Source organism: Marmota monax, unplaced genomic scaffold (genome assembly GCF_021218885.2).
Source record: "Marmota monax isolate L192 unplaced genomic scaffold, Marmota_monax_Labrador192_F-V1.1 WCK01_AAM20220418_F8-fsc00072, whole genome shotgun sequence".
In the NCBI taxonomy this organism is placed as follows: Eukaryota; Metazoa; Chordata; class Mammalia; order Rodentia; family Sciuridae; genus Marmota; species Marmota monax.
In genome coordinates, this window is record NW_026692356.1 from 4,551,245 (window position 1) to 4,573,235 (window position 21,991).

The 21,991-nt window shown below is 39.8% G+C and overlaps 1 protein-coding gene across 25 annotated transcripts in view; it reads right to left on the reverse strand.

The window, feature by feature from the left end:
- Nucleotides 1-21,991, reverse strand: part of Celf2 (CUGBP Elav-like family member 2) — an 808,061-nt gene that overhangs the window by 196,197 nt on the left and 589,873 nt on the right. The window contains exon 1 of one of the 25 annotated variants that reach the window (XM_058578643.1): nt 14,866-16,565. The exons of the other annotated variants lie outside the window; for them this stretch is intronic. The gene's annotated coding sequence lies outside the window, so the exon portion shown is untranslated. Of the gene's footprint in view, nt 1-14,865; nt 16,566-21,991 lie in introns of those variants that run through there. 25 annotated transcript variants of the gene reach the window in all.

Below are 21,991 nucleotides of genomic sequence, written 5' to 3' on the forward strand. Positions count from 1 at the left end.
ACATTTTGAACACCCAAAACTCCTTTACAACTATCATTACTGTTACTACCACCATTAATTGCAGTACCATTGCAGAGGCCTTTAAACTGTGAAATGTAAAAAACAATAAACAAAACCCCCAATCCCACAAACAACATTAAAAAAAAAAAACCAACTTATATTTTTGTTGTTATTCTCTGCCCCAAAACATAATCCCTTGGATCAGAAAACCCAATATTTCCATGGGGGTGGGATCAGATTACAATGGACGGTGAGTTGCTTCACAGTTCTAACTTTCAAGATTCTAATTGTTTAAAGAATTTTAAGAAGAAATCTAGGTTCTTGACCTGTGTCAATTTAAGGCTCTAAAATTCTGCTATTTTAGGACCCTTCTACTTGATGGCTCCTTTTTTCCCTCAGAGATCTGTTTAGGAGAAATCAGATGTGTTCTTCTTTCTTCTTCTTGTACATTTCCTGCTTTCGCACTTTAATGGGAAGATTGCTGGAATCCTAGAGCAGAGCACAGCTGAAGCCCAACTGCCTTCTTTAAGATCTTGACAATCTAATCAAGAACAGCAGCACTATTAATGGGTTTTCGAGACAGTTGACCTGACTTTTCTGCCATCCCCTTACATATTGCTGTATCTTTGGACACAGATAACCATCAGCACTGCCTCCTAGATTATTCCCAAACTTTATTTACCCTATATGGAGGCTGAGATACTTTTGCTGGTGCCCAAACAGAGCAAATTGCATCGCACAAATGGCTGATATTTTGGATGCATGGTTAACAAAAGCCTAGGGGTCCATTTGGTGGCCCTGTTCTTCTGTTCCCTATGACACCCTTTGGACGTATGATTAGATAACACTGTGTCATTTTTTTCTCCTAGGAAGGCATTTAGCATTGCTTTTCATTTAAGTCTTTTGCCAGTGGAGTGATTTTGCTGCTGTCAGACTGCATTATGGATATTAGGTCTTGAATGAGCTGTAACTTTCTACAATTGAAAATTTATAACACAAAGACAATTTCATTGGGCCCTGTCATTGTTTCACACACAGTCCCTCGACAGTCCCTGGAGTATGATTTCTAGGGCTCTAGCTTCCTGGCTCACGTGTTGCAAACGTGGAATTGTGAAGGTGGCATACTTTCCTTCCGTGGCTACATCTTAGGCTGGTTTTCTTTCTTTGTGATAGAAGTATGTCTGTATTTCCTTCCCCTGTGTTATGGTTTAGATTTGAAATGTCCCCACAAAGTTGGTCCCCAGTGTGGCAATGTTTAGAAGTGGGGCTTGTGGGAAGTGACTGAGGTTTGAGGACTGTAACCTCATCAGTGGATTAATCCATTTGGTGGATTAATAATTTGAATCGACTACTGGGAGGAGGTGGAATCTGCAGGCATGTGGAACATGGAGGAAGTTGGTCACTGGGGGGTGTGCCCTTGGGGACTCTCTCTCTCCCTGGCCCTTTCTCTTGCTGCTTTCCACCCATTATGAGCACTTTTCCTCCACTACACCCTTTTCCCACAATGTTCTACCTCGTCTTAGGCCAAGAGCAATGGAGCCCACTAATCATGGACTGAAGTCATGAGCCCAAATAATTCTTTTCTCCTCTTAGTTATTTGTGCCAGTTATCTTGGTCACAGTGAAGAGAAACTGATTAATACACCTTGATATTCTACCCTCTTTAGGATTTTCCATCCTAAAAGTGTAACAGTAACAACTTGTAAAAACTGGTATAAATGGAGAATTAAATACTTAATAGCTACCCAGAAGTTCATTCAAATATTAGAGGTTTAGCGAGAAATAACATCAAGCCATGTTTATTTTCTCTTCCTTGTTCTCATCTTGATTACACAATGGTGGACATTTAACTGGAAGTGAAATACTTAAAAACAAAGCAGAGGAAGAAATAAAGTGACCTGGATGACAACTGGGTAACCTGAGGAGAGCCAGGCTGGGCATGTACACAGATACAAAGTGAACCTTCTGCTAAAAGGTTCGAAGACTCGAGTCCTCCACTTTTTGATACTAGAGTTTTACCCACAAATACAAGATTTAAAACTCAATTTCCATTCAAAACATTACTCAAAATCTACTATGAGTTTTCTCTATGAATTAGCAGAAACCCAAGTCTTTCGTTAAGAGCTATCGTTCATGAGTGCTGGCTTTTGTGTCTAAGCAGCTGCAGAACTAGGTCTGTGGCCAACCCTTTAATGATCTCTCGTTCACCATAGAATGCTCTCTTTCCCTTCAAAAAAAAAAATCACCAAGGACAACTTATTACTAGCTGCAAAGTATAGCCCATGTATAACTGGTAATTCCTTACAGCTTATTCGTGATCGTACCCTCCAGAGGCTGCTACCACAACATAGCTGAAGATACATCAGCCAGCTTCCTGGATCCATAATAATACAGCATATAGACTTTTGTAGAGAAGGTAGCCTTTGATGAATAAATCATGAGAGATTCTGTGGTGGTTACTGTTTAGTATCTTTGGACCCCCTGAATGAAGAAAAGTGACTGGGGTCAAAGCCAGCTTTCACAACAGGTAAATTAAGTTCAGGGCAACCACAACAGCTAACCTGAACCTTTTCTCAATAAGAATGATAAACCCCAGAGCTTAAAAGTGGGCAGCAAAGTCCTACAAAAAAACCATGACATCTTTTCTCTTGTTACTCAAAACACAATGACCTTAAGGAACCCTGGGGTCCTCTTGCATTTTAGTTTCCATGAAACTAAGCACAAGAGAACTAGCTTCCTTGTGACATATGTTTCAGGGCACAGTGATCTCTGAAACCGCCTCCATGTTGTTAGGCTTGTAAGGGCATCCCATCCCATCCCCAACTCAATTACTATCCTGCTAAGTGTTTTGAAGAGGCCAAATATTCAACTTTGCAGCTGTCTTATTTTGAAGTGTCTTCAGTGGGTCTGCAGAATTTGACGCAAGTAATTCCACAGTATATTTTGGATAAAAAACTACAACCTCTAAGCAACAACAGCTGAATTCATCTTGGATGCTCTAATGAGTATTGCTTGGTTAATAAGCAAATGCACTGAAATCCACTTCTGGGGGCTCCTCATAATTCTAACACTGGATGGATCACCTTTCTCTACATCTGGTTGTGCATAAACTGTAGTAAAAAGTTCCAGCATCAAGCTGTGTATAAACTGAGAGTGAAAAGGCAGAGTAGAAAAAGAAGGTTGACAGTTAGTGAATAATGGGTTAGGTTTCGGTAATATTCATCCATCCAACAACTACTGCTTTAGCATATATATTTTTTAAGAGATTATGCCAGAGGTGTTACGGGAAACAAAAAATAAACAGACTATGCTCTCAAAAATATCTGATCTGGTTAGAAATATGAAAAACATTTATACTTCAGAACAGAGGGTCGTTAATACAAATGTGTATTACACACACACACACACACTTCTTCTCACGATACTTCTAACATGAAGGGGAGAGTGGTAAATGTTTTAAAAGAAGAATGAGGTGGTTTGGGACATTAGGTTAAATAAATGAAACTTCTACCCTGGGCATGAGGAGGGGCAGCCTGTGCCAACATGGTAGATACCAGCTCCTCCCTCCTCAGCAAACTTGTGAGATATTTTGTCTCTAGTTGTTTAGCATTAGGAAAATTCTGAGCTGTAATAAAATGGGCATAAAGCTAATGCCTGGAGGAATGACTGCCTGAAAATATGAATGACTGAAAAACAAGCATGTTCCCCACGACACGTAATAAAACATGACGTAAGTGCTCAGATTATTGCAGGGCAGTAGGAAATGAAGCTACTAAACGTGCGCATTATGAAATTAACCAATTCCTGAAGAGTCCACTCGTCACCCACAGATATAACTGCTTTATTCTATTCTCTAACACATTTGGATATCAATAGCATCGCTCTGGACACAGCTCTGTGAATAACACTAATTGGCCACAACTAGAGTTAACCAAGAGAAAGGCATTTTTAAAACACACGTTGACAATGTCTGCCTTTTTAGAAGAGTGTTGAAAAGGTGAAATTTCTATTTTGAGAAAGTTGTAAATAAACACACACATATGTATGTGTACATGGATGTATAATGCTGTCTTGAAATTTTCTGGAGATTGTGGAGCTCCTCCCTTACTCCTAGTTTGTTCAGTATTACAGTCTTCTTTGTAGTATGTAGGCATACTAGTCCATCTGGGACATCTAAAAGCATAAGAATACACATATGTGAGGGAAAATGAAATGCTTAACAGATATAGAGGTGGCATACAATTCCATCAGGATTCACGATTCCTTGGTTATTAAAGAAAAAGCTGCAAGAGATGATGGAAGATTAAAAAAAATAGATTAAACAATTAGACACCAAGGAGAGGTACAGATGCTGCTCTCTTCTGATACTAGTCATTATAATTGAGTGGTCCTTAGCTGGTCACTGTTCTCCAGACAGAACGATTTGGATGGGTACTCAAAGGAGGTGTAGAGTAGCTCAAGCCACCATAGTTTCAGAATTTAATATTTTATGTCAAAGGAACAGAAAGATCTTTTCCCCTGAGTGATGGAGAGAAAATTTGAGGAAATATACTGAAAATTAGAAGTGTGTTGACAGAGGAATAAGATGAATGGTTTACATTGGTTCAAGCCACACGAACCCAAAGGCTGAGATTTTAAAAAACAGGAAATTTAGAGAAGCGCAGAGTATTACTCTGTTTGAAAAATGGCAGACGTATAAATTAAGTTGCCAAGGAAGACATCAAAAACAAACCGTATAAATGAGCTTTAGGAGACAAGCAGACACTTTAATGGGGGCAGCAGGGATTTAAGGCTGTAGTGACAAAGTAAAGAGCTGGGGAGCCAAACTGAGAGGTGACAGCAGTGTGACTAATGTGACCATCACGACTTTAACAGCATTGACTCTAGACCACTGGGCCATTTGGGGGGAACTTAAAATGAAGAAAGCAAGTTATTAGGTAATAGATCATCGGTTCATCTTAAAAGGGAGCCAAGGGAGGGGCATGGTCCCTCATGGGAGGAGTATTTTCAAAATTTAGTTGTGAAGGTGGAGTTATTCTCTCCAAGCCACTGGGTTGCTTTTGTAAAATCTTCATTTTTTTTTTTTTTGCCACAATTATCCATCTCCTACTTGATCTCTTTATCGATGTATCCTACTCAGGGCCTTCTCCCTGATGGCCACGTTACAACTAACAAAGGTCATTGAATAATCCTGACTCCTGGCTCACACAAGCTTAGATTTATGTCCAAGGAAATTAATTTTACAGCCACCAAGAGAGATGCCCATTCTTTCCCTCCCTGAGCTTGGGTGTGAGAGTGCCCAGAGCAGGGTTTGTGTGGCACCTGCCGTGTAATGATAGGCTCTCGGCTGGAGCCCAGAGGTCCTCACACTGTATTTATCTTAAGTTCTTGGCTATTTCTACCACTGATCAGGTCAATTTCAAAAGAGAGCCTGTTGAACCTGAAACCATCATACTTAATGGTCCAGTTAAGTGGTTCCCATTAGAAAGGAAGTCATGTAGATTGAAGTAACTAGTAAAACACTGTCACACCATAAGGGGAAAATTCTGCCTATTTCAGATCTACGTGTTGCTCTAAGAAAGAATTTCAGTGAGTGTTTCTCTCCCTCATCTTGACTAGTAAGAAACAATCCTGCTCTTAAAAATAATGAGAATTACAGTGAAATATGTTATCCACAAGCTATTGAAAGTAATTAGAAGAATTTATGAACACGTATCAAAAGGGATTTTCCATTTTCAAGCATCTTTTGAAGTTTCATATTATAGACTATAAGTTCCATAAGACCACGGATCATGAGTGTTGCATGTACCCCTGTATACCCAGAACTTATGTATACAGCCGGCACTCAATAGATACAAGTGGGACAAATGAATGAATAAATGAATTACCAATGCTCTGTTAAGCTTCCTATTCGCCTGACACATCTGGTCACTAATTTTTGGAAACTTTCAAAGACTGCTGTCCAATGTCACATTTTTAAGTGCTAAATCGGTTTCTGGTAGATATGAAAAATGTGAAATGGATTACATGCCTATTTGTATGACAAGTTATTTTGAATGGAGCAACCTTTATCCCACCCCCATTTCCATCTTTGTTAGGTATAAAGAAGCCAAGTGATACTATCCTCTACTTGAACGGACATAAGAACAGTTGAAAGTAATCTCATTTCACAGGAAAGTCATCAAGAGCAATAAGCAGAACGATATTAAGGGCATGTATGCAAACAACCGTCTACTCTTCTGGTACTGAGAGTGAGTGAGAAGATAGCGGGAAAGACGCGGGTCTTGCTGCTTCTGCACTTATTAGCTTTGTAAGACTCTCCTTGTCTTGAGACTTAGCCAGCAGGTGGAGATCTCACTGTGCTGGGCACTGGAGAGCAACGGCTCTGTGCTGTGCAACAGCAGAGGCTGCTTCCTTCCTGCAAAGGACCGGACCATACTCTTAAGGAACTGCCCCAACACAGTGCTCCATACAGGGACTTATGGATGTGACAAAGTATTATCACCAAACACTAGATCTTCACCACCCATCACGACCTGTCAGGCTTGGGCTCTCCGCACAACGCTGTGCACGGCATCAGAGCAGAGGCAGCCGTTTCCTTGGGCCCATTACTCTTAACTCCTTTTTCGTGTCTGATGCAGGATGGATTTTATAGTGGCTAAAGGAAAGGAATGGAACAGTGTCAAAAATGATCACTGCAAAGGGATAATCAGAAAAGGTTTGAAGCTAGAAAGCATGATTCATGAAGGCTGCGGTCTGTGGCCACAGAAGGTGCCTATGTCACGTACCTTTTAGAATGTCCTTGTAAACAAGGGACCCTTCAGAGACCATGAATCTTTCTGGTTGTTGAAAATACCCCTCCCCTCACAGGTATAACTGCTTGGATCTGCCAATTGGGGAGCTAGGAGATGGGGGAAAGACTGGGAAACTCCAGGGACCACGTTTATCTGTCCTTATTTTTCTTCTTTTTTTCCTGACACTTGAGAGACTACTATGGTTTAAATGCTCCTTCTAAAACTCAGGGTGAAACTTAATTCCCAATGCAAGAGTATCAAGAGGTGGATCCTAAGGGCTGAATCGGGTCCTAGATATACCCTCATGATAGGGTTAATGCCATTGCTGCAGGAGTGCGTGGCCTTGTCATTAAAAGGCCCTGTTTTCCCATCTCCCATGCATATGCTTCACCACTCTACCAAGTTGTAGCAGCACAATGGCCCTCATCAGATGCCAGCATCACAGTCTTGGACTTTCCAGCCTCTAGAACTTCCCCCTTGATAAATCACCCAGTAGGTAGTATTCTATCAGCAGAAATCAGACTAAGACACAACTGATATTCAGAACTATAAAAACCTGATTCCTGATGTAACAACATCACATCTTAGAACACATGCTCTCCCTACTCCTTCAGGAAGCTTCCCATGGTCCCTTGTCCCCACCTCTCCTGGGACCTGGTGTCCTGACATACTCCTATAGATCAGCTATTAACCTTAACAGCAGAAATTTATAAACTCTAAAATAATTTTGGTTTTGCCTAGAATTTCAAGTTTCCTGGAGATTAAACATTTTTAGTCAATAAATACTTGATATATTTAAATGAGACTCTAAAGATGTGCCATGAGACATGACTTTGTTTTAAAGAGCCATTTCCTTTAGTTTTAAAGACTAAATCTAAGAGGAACTGTCACGAGGATTCCATGGGTTGCATGTGGGTCACCACGCATTGAAGCCTAGTGGATAGAAACAGCTTGTGTCTGGGAATGACCAGTGGACACTTTCTCTGTCAATTGCCCAGGGACAGTGTGAGTTTCTATCCTGCTCTGACATGTCCCACACAGCACCCGAGATGAATGTGACCTGCCAAGATGCCAATCAACCTGCTGACTGCAAGATATCACAAAGCAAGACTCCACTCTTGAAACCTTATCCCTGCCTTTGATAAACACCCTTAAATAAACCACAGGAGACATCTTTTCTTTGTCTAGTGCCAGCACCCATGTGGACTAAACCTATCAGAGGCTCCACTTTGGAAATATATTTCAGAATCCTTGTCTTATGTTCTTAACTAAATAATTATTTTAGACTTTAATTTTTCAGGTGGCTTACACCCTCCTCAGCAGGAAGAACAACCCACTCAAAGAGATGCTGGCCATCACCCCAGTGAAGGAAAAGAAAAGAGGGCTCAAATCCTGCCTATAATTTATCAATTTAGGAATTGTCTTGGAACACTAGTCATATAAGGACAACTTTCTGGAAACACATTTTGGATTAAGGAAACAGTGGCTTTCTGTAGTCACTGCTTGAAGGGTACAGTTGGTTGGAAACCAGTGAAACAGTCCACTGGCTTTACCATTATATTTTCTGACTTGGATGATTTCTGAACATCATGGAAACCTTCTTTATTTCTCTCCGTCTACGTAAAGCAGATGTCCTTGGTTACTAAACTGATTGTAAGAGGTTTAGACCTTTCTAATGGTTGTCACATTTCTTGGAAAAGAAAGGGGAACTGAGAGTTAGGCTGAAAAGCAAGGTCTCTGCACGGTATTGGGAATGACAGGATGTCACATTCACAAAGGATCCAGGGATACAGTCAAGGCCTTGCAGCAGAGATCCATTTTCAAAGAACACAGCTCCAAATGCTGAATAGTGCTCTGCATTTTAACAATGTTTCATTCAGTGGCTTCTTGAAAATACAACAGGAGGCAGGACAGAAATCAAGGCAGTTGCCAGGGATGCCTTAATTAGAGTAACTTACCTGGATCTGGACTATTCCAGATCCCTTAAGATGGACTCATGTTTTGCCATTATTCTAGTTACCCAGTTATCTGGCAAATGTAGACAAGATAAAGTGCGCTCATCAGTCTGTACTGAGCCTGTCCCTGAGTAAGTTTCCTCCATTAAAGGCATTTTTACCGTCTCCACTCTCCCTGATCACCAGAGCTTTTCTCTCAGCATGCAGGGCTCTGTATATTCAGAGTAAGACCTCCCTAAAGATAGTGTCTGCAAGAAGTGCAGCTGAGGCAACCTTCATTAAGGAGACATGTGGCAAAACCATTTACCACAAATGAAAACTCAAAAGACAGCAAGGAAAGACTTTAGCCTCAAAAGGCAAGTTTTCTCCATTGCATGAATGAGAATTTATAATTCGTGTGTATTTTTGTGATTATAATCACAAAATTGCACCTCTATTGGACCATAAGCTCCCAAAGAGCATGGACCCCTTCTGTTTCTGTCCATCATTTTATCCTGAGTGTAATATGGTGCCCAACATGTGTCAGGACCACAAATATCTGTTGAGATAAGAAGAGAAAAACCAAGACAGAAGGCGGGGCAGGGACAGCAGACAAGAGGGAAGGAGGCCAGAAGAGTACCACAAATTAGAAAATGCTGCTTAATTGTTCCACATTAGAAGAATGTCCCTAATTCCTTTCATGCAAATAGTCCAAACCTACAAATACTCTAACATCTTATATGTGCTCTTTATTCACAAGCCCACAGAGAGTGGCTAGCCTCAGAAAACACTAAGATCGGTCTTAAAATTTTATATCAACCATGTAATTGGACCCATCAAGGAAGAAATTGGTTTTCTCTGCCTGGAAATTGGCGGGAATTTTATTATTTCTAAATTTGCAAAACAGCACATAGTTGAAAAGTCCAATCATATAGACCTATAAACTTCTCAGGCCAGATGCAAGTCCAAGTTAGTGGTTTCTGTCCCCGGCAGAAACATGCCTGGGGCCTAAGTAACAGAAACTATAGACACTGAGCTCATTTGCAGGCAGCACACCTACCTGCAAGCTCTCGGAGCCTCTGCAAATGGACGCACTGAAAAGCTGTTGATTTGAGAGGCCAATCTGAGCGCTGCTCAAGCTGCACCTGCAGTAATTCTGCCCTTCAAGGACTGCAAGCTCCAGGCAGGAGCACCCAGGAAGTGTTTGTAAGAGCCTCGGCGCTGCCTCTAGTGCTTCTATAGGTCTTACTATGGCCCTTTTCTGGTTCCAAGTAGTAATCTAGGAAATCAAGGGCCCCAACCAGCCACAGCACGGAAGGGTTATAAAGGATGCGGAGGGACAGGCAAGGTAGAGAACAAATCAAGAGCCCCCCCAGATACAGCGAGGTGAGAGCAAAGGCTCTTGCAGAGTTTCCCAGCCATATGTCGCCTTTCTGATCTGAAAAATTTTTGAAGAGCAATAGGGCTCCCAGAGCGGAAACTGGGACTTCCAGGTGAGTCTTTGGAGATGTCTGGTTTCTGCCAGAATTTCAATTTCAAAGATGATGTGGTCGGGCATGTCTCTAAATAATATGATGGAAGTCTGATATTCTCTTGGTAAATTTTTTGCTGCCCACCAATGACAGAAAACAGCTGAAATGAAAACCTGTTGGAACATGGAGCAAAAATCAGCAGAGCTTTTTATTTTGCTTCTTGGGGGAAGAAGCCTTAAAAATGTGGGCAATCTTACAACTGTCCAAAGAATATTTGCTCCTTGGTACTAATAAGTAGGGTATCCTTTTCTTTGCCAATGCGTATATTAGTAGCTAAATATGCACCCCTTTGTTAGCAAACACCTGTACTTCCTGGTGCACAAACTCCTTAAAGATGGATAAGTATCCCCTGCACCTGTCAAACATGTCTGACACACAAGAGGTGCTCAAAGAACATTTTATGGCACAAATGAACCTCTTCTAGTATCTGCAGAAGTAGCACTGGACCTGCCTTAAAGAGAGGAAAATTAACTGCTGGAAAGTGAATACACAAAGCACGGCTTATGGTGGAGGATGCATAATTATATATAATTATCAAAATTCACCAAACTGCACAAATAAAATGGAGAATCCTAGTATATACAAATAACACCTTAGTAAACAAAGAGGAAGAGGAGAACTCTTAATGGCCAAGTAAGTAGTGGAAGTAAAGATTTGAACCTAGAAATATCCATCTCTCAACTCTTATAGTCTTCTAATCCCCTGTGGTCATTGTAGGGTGAGTTTTTTGTGTATATGTTTGTGCTCCATTTCTTCTTTCATGTATTCTTTATCCATTTGGGGGGAAATTTTGGATCTTAAAAATAATTTATAAAAGATTTTTAAATGTAAAATTTAAAAAGCACCTTTGTTAATAAAAAGGAACTAAAGATTTGTAGTACAAAAATGACACTTTGAACAAGACATTTGTCCTGGAATTGATGGAATAACTTATTAGTGGGTGGGCTATGCTACTGTAATACAATTTTTTCTCTTTAAAATATTTATTTAAAAACACCATGAAAAGGTCGTCCATGGAAAGAGTGCTACTCACGTTTTTAATCAGAAATTAGGTCTGCTATCCTGAATTGTAAGAAATTCCCCAGCTTCTTCTGAGGTGGCTGGTTGACATCTACTATTCCTTAAGAAAAAGGATTATAAGTAAGTCAAATCTGACTTTCAGAAAGCATATGTACTGAATGTCACCGACTTAATTCATTGCTCTATTTCAGCAAACTCTTCAATTAGTCTGTTCAAATTTATTCAAGAAACCAAATGTTTAAGGGGTGAAAAAAAAATCACACATCTGGACCATCACATCTTGAGGGAGACTGAAAGAGACAAAGGTCAGGTGACACTGCTTTTCTGGTGCAACTTCTTGTTGGACGATCATTAGTCCTCATCTAGTTTCAGCCGCATGCATGCATCTGGCCAATCAGATGGTGGCCTGGGAAAGTGCCTTAAGCAGGCCAATCTGTCTGAGCATCTCCACTCACCTTTCCTGATGAAGTCACTGTCTGAGACAGGCAGGGGAGCAGGGCTCCTCCATCCTCATTTCATAGAGAATGACAGAGGAGTTAAGTGACTTGTGAAAGGTCATATGGCCAGTCATTGGTCAGGACCAAAATAGAACTAGGGTTTGCCCACCTCCTTGTCTCCTGCTCAAATGATTCAAGGACATGAAAAGCGACTCCCGAGCTGTAAAATAACATTACAGGCTTTTGATTCTCTCATCCTTGTGCGGAATGAGCGAAGACATTTATCTGGTTTAACATTTCTCTTGGACATCCAAACGAGAGGCTGTTGAATAGGTAGGGAAAAATCCACGGCCAAGAAACTGAAGGTTACTAACTTTAGCTTTTTTCTGTTAACTAGCTATAATCTTATGCATAAATCTGAGGCTGCTGTTCCTCAGATTTTTTTTTCCTCTGCCAACTGGGGACATTAAGAACTACTTACTAATTTTTTAAAAAACAAAAGTGACATATCTGAGTATTTTTACTCAAAATTTTGGAAACAAAAGATAAGAATATGGTTTAGAGGCATGCCACTTAAAATAAAAATAAGAATCTGGTGCAGGCCAATATCTTAAAAATAGTATGCTGGATTTTGGATTAGTACTATAAAGAACAGGGATTAAGAGTAAACACATTTAAATGAACTTAATTTATCACATGATGAGTAAGGAGCCCTCAGCCTTGGCACTACTACAACCTATCTATCACCTTTGCTGTGCAAATCAGGCTTGATAAAGGGCCTTATTTAATTCATAGACATGCTTATACTTTTGCAAAACTTAAAAAATAGCTTTTAATTACTATTTGTAGAGCAAATTAAATTGCTTCTGATTACCCTTTTGTTTTCCAAAAACACAGAAGTAGAGGATCAACACTTCTACACAACCATTAGAGTAAAATGCCTTTGGAGGCAGAAGGCTTTGAATACATTCTGCCTTATAAAAAATGTATAAAAGAAGAGCACAGAAAAAGGCTGTGAGGCGTGACATGGTCTATCATGTTGTGCATGCATGAGTTAGCTTTTACAAGATCAGAACCAGAAGCTCAGATGAATACCATTCAACCTAAGCCTGACACTTTAGAAGTTCAGTATCACGTGGCTCAGGGTCAGTGGCAGAGTCATGCAAAGGTACCCTCTCTGGAGAGTCATACACTTTAAAAATACTTGGGGAAATGTGTTATTTATCACCTGGAATACAAACTCCATTGCTCCCTTTGAATGTGAACAAGGATCATGTTCATGTCATGATATCGTCATGTAAGTGGATTTTGTTTTCATCACGAATACTAAGTAGGAAAACAAATGGTGTAAGAGGCCACATGTATGCTTAACTCCTAGTTAGGCCCAGGTCTGTAGGAGTGGTCTCTGGTTGGCTGCAGAGAAGGCAGGAAAGCCACAAGGTTGGGGGGGCGGGCGGTGGACAGGCCCTGGGGGGGGCATTCTTGTCACTGGAGAACCACTGGTCTCTCTGACACCTCACCAATTTCCACAGCACTTTTCAGTTTCTAGAGCATTTTGACTTTGGTGATTTCAATAGGCTTTATGCAGTTATGCCCATTTAAAAGAAAATGACTCAGAAAGGTAACTCTTCCAAAGTCACACAGCTAATAAATGTCACAGTTCAAAGCCAGTTCTTCTAAAGTCCAACGCACTTGGTATTCAACAAAACCTCTCAAAGACCTCAATTAAAGATTATGGGACTAGAGAGATACAATGGAGAGGGCTGAAAATTTTAGGTGAGAGGGACATTTTACCACTGCTTGTCAGTGTGATTTACAAATTGTTGCTTTGTGTCACTCAGAAGCAGCATGGTGGCTTGAGTGGTGGCTTGAGCATGCGTGCTAAAGCCAGATGCCTCCAAATCCAGTACGGGCATTAGTAGCCGTGTGAACCTGGGCAAGTGATTCAACTATGTGTTTTTATCTTTAAAATGACAGAATTTACACTGCATGACTACCATGTAGATATAAGGAGTTAATATCTGTAAAGAATTCAGAGTAACATCTGCCATACAGTAAGTGCTGTAAGTGTGTTGGTTACGTGAATAACTTATTCTGTTATGATGCTGACTGTACTTCTCCCACTGAGAAACAACTAACTGAAGAATTTTTCAAAGATACACGTCCCCTCACTGATGTTTTCTTAAAAGGTTCTTTGGACTGATCCTGATGGTAAGGAGGAGCACAGGATCTCTTCCCTCACTGATTTTAAAAAGCAAAGGGACCACACTGGACATCCAACCTACTGCCCCAGACTCACCAATCACTCTTGCTCCACAGCCTGGAAAACAACTGTGGGTTATAGCAAGCAGTCACATGTATTGGCCAAGAAAAGACATTTATTCAGCCAAAGTGGTCATCTTACCCAGCCACAGAGCTAGGACTCTGGATTTCTGTGAGTTTTTGGTTAGTCTCACACTCCCCATATCTGAATGATCACTAGATTTCAAACACAAAGTCAAAGCCAAGAGTGCTAGAGAGGATCTACTTGAAATAAGACCTCGCCATTTACCAAAAGTGATCTTTTGATCTTCTAAAGGATGCTCTGTTCATTTCTGTAGTCTAAAATTCCTATAAAAAAGCAATTCAAGGGCTGGGGTTGTAGTTCAGTGGTACAGCGCTTGCCTCACATGGGTGAGGCTCTGGGTTCAATCCTCAGCACTGCATAAAAATAAATACAAAGGTATTGTGTCCATCTACCACTAAAAATAAAATAGCAATTCAAATACATTCATTTATAGTATTAAGTAAGAAGGATTTGGTCATAGAAATTACTAATACCACTCAACAGGATTATGGCCATTTAAAAATTATTTGCTGTTTTCCTGCATTTATCATTTGAAAACTGAGATAGGACCTTGCTAGCTGCTACAGAGAAAAAAAGTACTTCATGCTTCGTCTTCATATACCAATTGTCAAAGCACAAATGTCAGATATATTTCAAAGGAAGGTGGTACAAGATGTGAAAAATCAGCCAATTTTTCACTCTACGATAGGGCAAAGAGACATGCATGAAATCGATTCCTATGAAAATTATATTTTTATTACCACGGGCAAACCGGAACAGTATCAAACTGGATTAATAGTGGTGATGAGTAAGTTGAATCTACCTGTATTTCCATCACATATTTCAGTATTTTGTTTCTTCGGTCTATTGTTTTTCCTCTGCAGCTCCGTCAAGTGTCAGCTATGACTTTTTGAGTAGCTTTGAGTAATGGGATCAGCTAATGTTCTGTACATGAAGAAATTCCATATCATTCGCTTCTCTAAAAATACTGCTGCCTGCCACCGGAGCCAATCAACAGTGATGAATAGTTAAAGGGACAAGTAGGTCTCTAAATTTACTCCATATCTGACAGCCCTTCAGCAGATATGGATAATGGATCCCCATGACTCTCACACGCAGCTCCCCTACAAGCAAGCCCTCTCTTTTCCACATAAGAGGGAGCAAGGCTTCTTTATAACCCATATGTCCTTCCCTGTCCCCTTTTCAACAAACCAACACAAATTTATCAAGTGTATATAGCTTTGGAGTCTATGCAGTTGTTGGGCTGGATGTTAAAACCTGAAGAGCATATACCCACTTTTAATCCATTAGAAAGCCACAGATATGAGACTTCCATGTCTGAATTAATGTTACTAATTAAAATGAAGCTGGACATTTCTGAGTTATATGTGTCCACCAAATTGTTCCACTTCACTGACCCCCAGGTAGTCACCTGATTAAACCATATATTACACATTTTGCCACAATTAGATCTCAACATGTTTTCATGGGGCCCATTTTATTCTCTAGGTGTGTCATTTGGATTCGATGTGTTTGTTACATGTTTTGGCTAATAAGAGCCCAAAAGTAAATGCATTTTTTGCTGTGGGTGTTTAGATAAGTCTCAGTCTTTTCAAAATAGAAACGTCTTTGTGAGGTTAAAGACCTTAGGATACACCTAATATTCTCAAGTCAAAAGAACAGGCCCCTTTGGGGCTGGGGTTGTGGCACAGTGGTAGAGTGCTCGCCTAGCACATTCGAGGCCCTGGGTTCAATCCTCAGCACCATGTAAAAATAAATAAAATAAAGGTATTGTGTCCAACTACAATAAAAAAATACTTTAAAAGAGAGAATAGGCCTTTGCTAGCCCATTGCAATTAGATACTTAAAAAGAACTTTGTCTTCTCAAAAATTCACCACTGTTCTTCTACTCACTCAACCTCACAGAAAAAGCAGTTCATATCCCAATTTTGTCTAATCAGAAGACTGACACAGCATCCCAAGGCACCAAGTTCTCTTCACCATGCTAGATATTTCCTGATACTATCAGTTTCACTCATTAACACTCTGTGCCTTTGCTCTATCCTGATATTTTTACATCAACACTATTACCTATTATGTATATGGATATCAATCAATTATTTCAGTCTTCAAATTATTCTTGTAAAAGGTCTTGTAAAAGATCATGTTCAAAAGATCATGTTCACTCTTGCTTTCATTTCCTTGACTGTTTCACTTTCAATATGTTCTGTGTACCAGGCCCTTTGTTAGGCATTAGGATTAGAAAGACAAAGGAGAAATGGCAAATCCTTACATGAACTATTATAGCACATTTTAAAAAACATAAAGCAGAAGGAGAAATAGGGAGGGACATAATAATCAAAGTGAATTTCTCAGAAACAGATGTATGAGCTGTTTTTGCCCAATTACTACTTTAATACAACCAGTCATAATTCCTTCCACTTAGGTTTTCAACCTAGAGGAAGTCAGACACGAGGTATCATACATGAGGCTAAAAGCCAGCACATTTTCTGACAGCAGAGACTTCCTGAAGTCTATCAAAATCACTGGAAGAAAGAAGAAATCAGGAAGTGATGGTCCTAGAAGATGACACCTGTCAAATCAAGAAGCTTGATTTTGTTTCTGATGTTTCTGGGTCAGCTGCACCGTAGGGACAGGCCAGGACTCTAGCCAGGGCTTCAATTCAGGCAACTTTGCACATGCAGACCTGCTGGGGACCCAGGTTAAGGCAGATTGTCATGTTTAATAAGGGATTTTGAAGAACCCAGCTCCATCAGAACACCAGAGGCCTTTTCAGATTCTGATTTAAGGAATATTTGCTTCCAAAAGTGGATATTTATAAAATCGACTTTAACATTCCATGTATATTTAAAGATGTGAATGTGGAAGACCTCCTCTTATGCTATGCCTATCTCCACTACCCTCTCTTCAGGATAATTTTAATCAAGAAGAGTCCACCAAATGTTACCATCCCCCTTCCTCCACCCTCTGATATATTTCTAAATTCCCCTAACAGCCAATTAGTGATAGCAGACAGGAGAATGAATTCTATAACATTCAGGGCCCCCAATTCCCCATGCACCATCTAGTGGTGATGATAATTATGTTAACAGTAACGATGATGCTGCTGATGGTATCCTCGATGAATTTAAAACACCTAGAAAGGCCATTTTAACAGTGAATAAAACAATCTTGATTTTCCTTTCAGAAACACTTCCAAAGAATCATAAAGCAAGTGCTTTATTACCTTGGCAAGAATCACCATGGCCTCTAGGATAGAAGGAACGCTGAAGTCATCTACATTTTAAAAAAAGAAAATGCTGATTTTTCTGAGGAATTAAAAGTTACTTTCCCCTGGTTCAATGGCTTTCCAAATACTGATTGTAGGACAATAAAGTTTGAACACGAGCTTTGGATATGAGACACGTGTGGACAGGCAATGTGTTTCCTTATGATGATTCAGTTTCCAAACTCTTTCTCCCATCATGACTTATTTATACTTGCTATAGCTTTGTCTTTCAATCATTTATTGCTCTCCAAACTTCCCAGGCCAACATAGATGCTTGCATTATAAATGATTACCGTGCTTTTCCTCCAAATATACATTGCTGTCCACTATTTATTGGCACTTTAATTCCTTTTCCTTAAACAAACGTAAAGGCCACTCTCTGGCTAATTAGCATATCTAATTCTTCCTTTGCCATTAAAAATATAACAAAAACTCCCACTTTGAATTCTTCACTTGCATTACCAGTTGGAAAATTAAATCAGTAGTAGCTCAACTGATAGCTCTAATCCCTGTAATTTAAATGCTTGTGTGTGTGAGAGAGAGTACATATATATTATTAGAGTTAAGGACACAAATATGTGTTCTACATAACTATACACATACACACATACACACACACACACACACACTTCACTAAGAATATCAATTTGGCAATGTCTTTAACTTCTCTAATTTCTCATTTCTTTTCCCACATCAAATAACCCACAATCTCAAATTCTTTAGGTGTCTATCGTTAATGATCTGTTGATGACACTTCTTACATCCTGAGATGCATCTTAAAGAAAATAAAAAACTTATTGTCTTCATTGTTAGGATGAAGTGTAATATGGAAAAGCCCACAAATAGGAAGATTTTCTTGAAAAGACATTTGCATCCAATAAAAATACGAGTAGAACTGTATCAGCTCGGTTTACCTGATACAGGACCTTTATAGAATTCTGCTTTTTGTGTTCTATGTACATTTAAAGGTGTAATTATGGAAGTGGTCCTCTCAAGAGCCAAAAATGGAAAAAGGCAGGTATAGATTTAAAAAGTACTGGGGCAGGGGCGTGTATCCTCAAACACAGTGTTTTCTCCTTACAAGAGCCAAGCTTAGCACTCAGGTGGCAATGACTTGTCTCTTGTCAGAGAGCAGGGTGCCCTGGCACAAATTATTTGATTATTTTAAGCCAATCAAATTCTTAAGATGTAACCTGCATTGCTTTATGTGAGAAGTCTCTTTCTAAAATGTATTACTGTCTAAGGTATTGATTTGTTCTCAAAGTGCTTGTGGAAACACACTGAGTGTCAATGTGTCCAACAGAAGCCAGAGACACTCGGCCTGTGCCATCGACACAGCACAGGAAGGCCCATTCATGTGATTTCAATAATTTCTCATCTCTAACCTCTGTGACAGAAGGGCACATTGCTTAGTGAAAGAGAACGTGCCTTCACATCAGACGGACGAGTGTTTGAAAACCTCTTCAATCCATAACCAGGAACAGTTTCCCATTTTACAAAAGGACAAAGAAATACTCTTTACAAATGAAAATAGCCGTCCTCTAGAATTCTGTGAGGCTTTGGTGGGGAGGAAAATTCTGTTATCAGTTTTGAGACAGATTTTATGAAATGTGGACCAAAGAAAAACAGCTTATTCTTATTAATCATTTTTTAAACAACATTTGATGTATGTTCCTCATTACAGAAGCATGAAAACCCCGCATCAACTCTAGAAGCTACTTGACTCTTAGATATACTTAGCCAACCCACTGACTAAACAGGAAGGTTGTTTGATAGATGTGTTGAGTCAATTTGCCCATTTTTACCGTGGAAATTTTAAAAAGAGGTAGGAGACTGAGTGAGAAGATGAAGATTAACACATTACAAGGCCCAGATGGTCTCAGAACCTCTTAGTTAAAAAAAAATTTTTTTTCTACTCATAAATGCCATGCATTATTATTTCATCGAAGGACTTCAAATTGCTTCTAAATGACAGCTACCATTTCAGAAGCAGGTCCCAGCACAGAGGAGACTAAAGAGCATGTCCTCAGCCAAAGTTCCTCAGCCTGGGGAAAGGCTAAGCAGATTATCTTCCCATCTCACAGTCGCTCTCCCCAAAGGCCTGGCTACACATTCACACAGTTGCACGGTTTTGAAGATAAGGATCTGGAAAACTCCATCCTTGTGCTACATTTCCAAGGGCCTCACTCCTTGTTGATGGTGGTCAGGACCTCCAAGCTCTCAGGCAGGAATGAGGTGGAGGATAAGGTCAGCTCAGCTCAGGGTTCCTAGACACAAGCAGAGACTGCCCTGGGTGAGGTTGCTTTGGTCACACTTTACTCTGGAATTGTGGAAGAAAGCATCCTTTGTCGTGCACTGCTGAGAGGCCGGTGACCTCAGAACACACCATCCAGACCAGACTGGCTGGCTGACTGCCTTCTCTCCTCACCCAAATAGCAATGGAACACCACCAAGGCCCCTTCCTTCTCATCTCTGACTTTCTGCTTCAGGATGCTGTTTTCATTAAAGTTCTTCATGAATCAACACATTTATAAACCTAAATGGCATCTAAGCCAAACAAGATAATATGTATTAGAGCAAGTAAGGCTTGGTCCCCACTTAGGAAGAAAATGCAGAAATAAGTACCAAGTGTTGAATTGTTTCACAAAACACCCCAAAAGTCATTCATTCTTTCTGTTTCACGTAATTTTTTTTTCTGTCCACTCAAACAGATATGAGGCAGGGGAGAGACAGATGGTCCAAGTGTGAAGTTCTCACAGAGAAAACACCCTGGCACTGCATATAGGAAAGACTGATTTGAGGGGACACATTAAAATATGGAGCATTAAGAGGATACTCTCGTCACCATTTCTCTCTCGCCTGACTTGATTTCCAGTTTCCTAGAAAACCACCTTACTTATTGGAAGGAAGGAGAGAAAAATATAAAACATCCACAGCCAATAGTTAAAAAAAAAAACACAAACAAACAAATAGCCTGAATAACAGAAGAGTTACTCATAAACAAGGTTCAAAAAAAGAAAAAAAGTTAACTAGAAACCCACCCACCATGACAGGTAGGAATAGAATGTGAGGTTGAAAACCTACCTGCTCTAACCCTGGCAAGGAAAGGCAGCCTGGGGTAATTAATTCAGATTCTTCACGTGAAGATGAGAACACGAAGAAGACTGTATTTAAAGGTCCTTTCCGCTTTCAAGCAGGTGTCTAAGGATTTCTGGTATCTGTGCTTTCTGGAGACTTCTACCTAGGATGCCCAAGTCTATCTGCTGTTTTAGAAATGAAACCAAGGTCCCAAAGCAGATCCTTACATATGTGGCAAATTGTGACATAAGAGAGGTTAACAACACAAATTAGTGTGAAATTAGATGGTTTATTAAGGAGATGGTACTGTAAAACCCAGTTCATCACAGGGAGACTATGTCGGATCCATATCTCACTACCATATAAAGGTCAACCCCTAAATGCCACAGCTGTTAGATTAGAAGTACAGGCTGAGTACCCCTTTATTGAAATGCTTGGGACCAGAAGTATTTTCATTTTTATTTTTTCAGATTTTGTAATATTTACATAGACTTTACCAGTTGAGCATCTACACTCTGAAATGTCGAAATCTGAAATGCTCTGAAACTTAAAAATTTTTGAACACCAATGTTCAGGAAGTTCAGTATTTGAATTTTTGTATTAGGGATGCTCAACCTATGATAACTGGAGATAACAGAAATAACTGGTGGAAATATCCTCAATAGCTTGGGAGGAGGAAGATTTCGTAAACATTTTTTTTTAAGTCAAAGGAATGTACTGTCAGATGTGCCTACAGTAGACAAAATTGATAGGTCGTATTTATTACATATAAAAATTAACAAAGGATTAAAATCCAGACTATACAAGAGATCAACAACAACCACCACCACTATCCCAAAAGGCTAAGATTCTTAGCTCAGAAGTGTGTGCATATATTCACACATATATTTTAGCGCGCGCGTGCACACACACACACACTTAGCCCTAATCAACTTTCCTTAGTCTATAGAATACTTTCTATTTTCGTTAAACAGAGAAAAGTGAAAAAGTCTGCTTTCAAGAAGAAAAGATAACAGCTGGTGGACCGTGCGTCAAATCCAGCTTAGACAATGTTCATTAAAAAGTGAACTAGTGGGGCTGGGGATGTGGCTCAAGGGGTAGCGTGCTCGCCTGGCGTGCATGCGGCCCGGGTTCGATCCTCAGCACCACATACGAACAAAGATGTTGTGTCCACCAAAAGCTACAAAATAAATATTAAAAAATTCTCTAAAAAACAACAACAACAACAACAACAAAAAAAAGGGGAACTAGTTGCCAATATTTAGGTTTCATATTAAATCTGGATTTTTGGCTATCTTGGAAAACAGGAAAAAAAAAAAAAACTGGACCCACACACCAGTTTTTCCCAGTAACAATGACTAATTAAAATAGCTAAGGAAATACTAGTGTTGTTCTGCTTATTTTCTGCTAAAAATAGTCTGTAAGTGAACAACATACTATATGCTGTCAGATAATGATAAATGCTATAAAGAAATTTTCAAAAGTGTAGGCGGTGGAGTGTATAATAGAGAAGTAAGTCAGGAAAGGCCTCTGAAGAGAGAATACTGGAGTAGAAATCCAAATGGGGGAGCCTCCAAGCTAC